Source organism: Schistocerca nitens, chromosome 7, assembly GCF_023898315.1.
Source record: "Schistocerca nitens isolate TAMUIC-IGC-003100 chromosome 7, iqSchNite1.1, whole genome shotgun sequence".
NCBI lineage: Eukaryota > Metazoa > Arthropoda > Insecta > Orthoptera > Acrididae > Schistocerca > Schistocerca nitens.
The window spans coordinates 308,754,288-308,759,287 of NC_064620.1; the positions used below are offsets into that span (position 1 = coordinate 308,754,288).

Below are 5,000 nucleotides of genomic sequence, written 5' to 3' on the forward strand. Positions count from 1 at the left end.
GTCCCGCCTATGCAACTGTTTTGAAAGAGACAGTGGAAACTGTAAAAAGATCACCCAGGACGGTGGATCACTCGGCTCGTGGGTCGATGAAGAACGCAGCAAATTGCGCGTCGACATGTGAACTGCAGGACACATGAACATCGACGTTTCGAACGCACATTGCGGTCCATGGATTCCGTTCCCGGGCCACGTCTGGCTGAGGGTCGGCTACGTAAACTGAAGCGCGCGGCGTTTGTCCCGCTTCGGAGACGTGGGTGTGTCGTGCCGGCCTGTGGGGCCGGCCACGTCCCCTCAAACGAGCGATGCGCGCCCGTCGCCTGGCGGTTCGCATACCGGTACTGTCTCGGTAGCGTGCACAGCCGGCTGGCGGTGTGGCGTGCGACACCTCGTACAACGACCTCAGAGCAGGCGAGACTACCCGCTGAATTTAAGCATATTACTAAGCGGAGGAAAAGAAACTAACAAGGATTCCCCCAGTAGCGGCGAGCGAACAGGGAAGAGTCCAGCACCGAACCCCGCAGGCTGCCGCCTGTCGTGGCATGTGGTGTTTGGGAGGGTCCACTACCCCGACGCCTCGCGCCGAGCCCAAGTCCAACTTGAATGAGGCCACGGCCCGTAGAGGGTGCCAGGCCCGTAGCGGCCGGTGCGAGCGTCGGCGGGACCTCTCCTTCGAGTCGGGTTGCTTGAGAGTGCAGCTCCAAGTGGGTGGTAAACTCCATCTGAGACTAAATATGACCACGAGACCGATAGCGAACAAGTACCGTGAGGGAAAGTTGAAAAGAACTTTGAAGAGAGAGTTCAAAAGTACGTGAAACCGTTCTGGGGTAAACGTGAGAAGTCCGAAAGGTCGAACGGGTGAGATTCACGCCCATCCGGCCACTGGCCTCCGCCCTCGGCAGATGGGGCCGGCCGCCCGCGCGGAGCAATCCGCGGCGGGGTCGTGTCCGGTTGCCTTTCCACTCGCCGCGGGGTGGGGCCGTTCCGGTGTGCGGTGGGCCGCACTTCTCCCCTAGTAGGACGTCGCGACCCGCTGGGTGCCGGCCTACGGCCCGGGTGCGCAGCCTGTCCTTCCGCGGGCCTCGGTTCGCGTCTGTTGGGCAGAGCCCCGGTGTCCTGGCTGGCTGCTCGGCGGTATATCTGGAGGAGTCGATTCGCCCCTTTGGGCGCTCGGGCTCCCGGCAAGCGCGCGCGGTTCTTCCCGGATGACGGACCTACCTGGCCCGGCCCCGGACCCGCGCCGCTGTTGGCTCGGGATGCTCTCGGGCGGAATAATCGCTCCCGTCAGCGGCGCTTCAGCTTTGGACAATTTCACGACCCGTCTTGAAACACGGACCAAGGAGTCTAACATGTGCGCGAGTCATTGGGCTGTACGAAACCTAAAGGCGTAATGAAAGTGAAGGTCTCGCCTTGCGCGGGCCGAGGGAGGATGGGGCTTCCCCGCCCTTCACGGGGCGGCGGCCTCCGCACTCCCGGGGCGTCTCGTCCTCATTGCGAGGTGAGGCGCACCTAGAGCGTACACGTTGGGACCCGAAAGATGGTGAACTATGCCTGGCCAGGACGAAGTCAGGGGAAACCCTGATGGAGGTCCGTAGCGATTCTGACGTGCAAATCGATCGTCGGAGCTGGGTATAGGGGCGAAAGACTAATCGAACCATCTAGTAGCTGGTTCCCTCCGAAGTTTCCCTCAGGATAGCTGGTGCTCGTACGAGTCTCATCCGGTAAAGCGAATGATTAGAGGCCTTGGGGCCGAAACGACCTCAACCTATTCTCAAACTTTAAATGGGTGAGATCTCCGGCTTGCTTGATATGCTGAAGCCGCGAGCAAACGACTCGGATCGGAGTGCCAAGTGGGCCACTTTTGGTAAGCAGAACTGGCGCTGTGGGATGAACCAAACGCCGAGTTAAGGCGCCCGAATCGACGCTCATGGGAAACCATGAAAGGCGTTGGTTGCTTAAGACAGCAGGACGGTGGCCATGGAAGTCGGAATCCGCTAAGGAGTGTGTAACAACTCACCTGCCGAAGCAACTAGCCCTGAAAATGGATGGCGCTGAAGCGTCGTGCCTATACTCGGCCGTCAGTCCGGCAGTCACGGCCGGTCCTTGCGGCCGGCCGCGAAGCCCTGACGAGTAGGAGGGTCGCGGCGGTGGGCGCAGAAGGGTCTGGGCGTGAGCCTGCCTGGAGCCGCCGTCGGTGCAGATCTTGGTGGTAGTAGCAAATACTCCAGCGAGGCCCTGGAGGGCTGACGCGGAGAAGGGTTTCGTGTGAACAGCCGTTGCACACGAGTCAGTCGATCCTAAGCCCTAGGAGAAATCCGATGTTGATGGGGGCCGTCATAGCATGATGCACTTTGTGCTGGCCCCCGTTGGGCGAAAGGGAATCCGGTTCCTATTCCGGAACCCGGCAGCGGAACCGATACAAGTCGGGCCCCTCTTTTAGAGATGCTCGTCGGGGTAACCCAAAAGGACCCGGAGACGCCGTCGGGAGATCGGGGAAGAGTTTTCTTTTCTGCATGAGCGTTCGAGTTCCCTGGAATCCTCTAGCAGGGAGATAGGGTTTGGAACGCGAAGAGCACCGCAGTTGCGGCGGTGTCCCGATCTTCCCCTCGGACCTTGAAAATCCGGGAGAGGGCCACGTGGAGGTGTCGCGCCGGTTCGTACCCATATCCGCAGCAGGTCTCCAAGGTGAAGAGCCTCTAGTCGATAGAATAATGTAGGTAAGGGAAGTCGGCAAATTGGATCCGTAACTTCGGGATAAGGATTGGCTCTGAGGATCGGGGCGTGTCGGGCTTGGTCGGGAAGTGGGTCAGCGCTAACGTGCCGGGCCTGGGCGAGGTGAGTGCCGTAGGGGTGCCGGTAAGTGCGGGCGTTTAGCGTGGGTGTGGTCTGCTCTCGCCGTTGGTCGGCCTCGTGCTGGCCGGCGGTGCAGGATGCGCGCGCCTGTGCGGCGTTCGCGCCCCGGTGCTTCAACCTGCGTGCAGGATCCGAGCTCGGTCCCGTGCCTTGGCCTCCCACGGATCTTCCTTGCTGCGAGGCCGCGTCCGCCTTAGCGTGCTCCTCCGGGGGCGCGCGGGTGCGCGGATTCTCTTCGGCCGCCATTCAACGATCAACTCAGAACTGGCACGGACTGGGGGAATCCGACTGTCTAATTAAAACAAAGCATTGCGATGGCCCTAGCGGGTGTTGACGCAATGTGATTTCTGCCCAGTGCTCTGAATGTCAACGTGAAGAAATTCAAGCAAGCGCGGGTAAACGGCGGGAGTAACTATGACTCTCTTAAGGTAGCCAAGTGGCGGCGGTGTGGCTGCATCCGGACTCGGCTTTTCGAAGCGCGGTCTTGATGTAGTCGTGCTGCTGCTGCGAGGTGCCTTCCTTGGGTTGTAGTTACAGGGAGAGTGATGCGCAATACATGGGCCTAGCCCTCATAGCCTCTCCTCTCCTGCGGTCTTCTCCCCTTCACGTGGGCCCGCTGATTTCGCAGAGTAGAAGACCGCACCAGGGGCCTGGGGGGGTTACCAGCCCCCCCTCGCATTATCCCTTACAGTTGGGGGCAGTATGATAAGAAACGAAAATGGTGGCCCTTCCGCTGAAGGTGCCACCCCAACTTCCCCAGCACCTATCCGGCCAACCGGCCGTGACGAAGATTCGATAGCTTGTGTAGCTTCTTTTGCTTGCAGTGAGTGCCACCGCACATTTACCACCAAAACTGGTCTCGGGGTCCACCGGCGCCGCCAACACCTAGCGGCCGCCAACGCAGAGGTCATCACGGAGAGGCATCGCGCGAGGTGGACGGAGGAAGAAGTCCTTTCGCTCGCCAAAGCGGAGGCCGAACTGTTCCTTGAGAGGGACGCACGGTTCTTCTTTGTCAACCAAGAGCTGATTAGGATGTTCCCCGACCGAACGCTAGAAGCAATCAAGTGCCAACGGCGGAAGGCTGCTCACAAGCAGCTTGTCCGCAACTTCATGGAGGCACTTGAGCTCGGTCGGGGGGAAGAGCCGGCGTCCCGCCGGGGAGCGGCGAGGCCGCTGCCTGACGCGGGCGATGCCGCTGCGCCGTCCAACGACGCAGCCGAGGACTTCGCGGCCGATACCACCGGGCCGCCAACGGAGGGGCCGACTGACGCCGCCATCTGGGAGCATCTGGCGGAGCTACCTGCTTCCGCCCAGCGTTTCTCTGCTCTGGACCGAGTCATTGGTCTGGGGCGGGGCACGCCACCTGATGTCATCTTGGGCATGCTCCCGGATGTCCTTGCGTCGGTCGGGTCCAGGGGGGAGAGATTGAACACCAGGACGCAGCGGCCGCGCCAACCATCTAAGCGGCCGCCTGCCGCTCCGCCGCTGCAGAAGCGCAAACGCCGCCGCTGGGAGTACGCGCGGACGCAGGATGCCTTCCGCAGGTCGCGTGCGCGTTGCGTGCGTGGTCTGTTGGATGGCACCTTGCTGCAGCCACCACCTGACATCCCCGGTCTGCTGGACTTCTGGGCGGACCTCTTCACTAAGAAGCCCATTTCCACCGCGGGCTTCATCCGTGACCGCCTCCTCCCGCACTCGGAGCCTGTCGCTCTTGAGTGCATTTGGGGGCCGGTCACACACGAGGAGGTCGCTGCTGCCTTGCCGCCCAGGGGATCGGCAGCCGGGCCGGACGGCCTTACCCCAGTGGAGCTGCGGCGCCTGCCGCACGAAGTCCTGGTGAAAATCATGAATCTCTTCCTCCTGGCCCGCGCCCTTCCCGAGCGTCTGCTTCGCGCGCGGACGTCACTCCTCCCCAAAACGGCTGCACCAACATCCCCCGCTGACTTTCGCCCCATCACCGTCTGCTCAGTCTTGGCGCGGGCCTTTCACAAGGTTCTCGCGTCACGCCTGATGCGTGCGTGTGCTGTGGACGAACGTCAGCGGGCATTCATCCCCCGGGATGGGATGTTGGAAAACACCTTCATCTTGGACACTGCTCTCACCGACGCGGTCCGCTCCTGTCGCTCTGTTTTCGTGGCCTCGATCGACGT

The 5,000-nt window shown here is 61.7% G+C and overlaps 1 non-coding gene and 1 pseudogene across 1 annotated transcript; both read left to right on the forward strand.

Moving 5' to 3' along the window:
- Positions 1–51: 51 nt before the first annotated feature.
- Positions 52–206, forward strand: LOC126196364 (5.8S ribosomal RNA). Its single transcript, XR_007538879.1, has one exon. It is a non-coding gene; the product is annotated as a 5.8S ribosomal RNA (ribosomal RNA).
- Positions 207–394: 188 nt separating this feature from the next.
- Positions 395–5,000, forward strand: part of LOC126197816 (large subunit ribosomal RNA) — a 7,923-nt pseudogene continuing 3,317 nt past the window's right edge.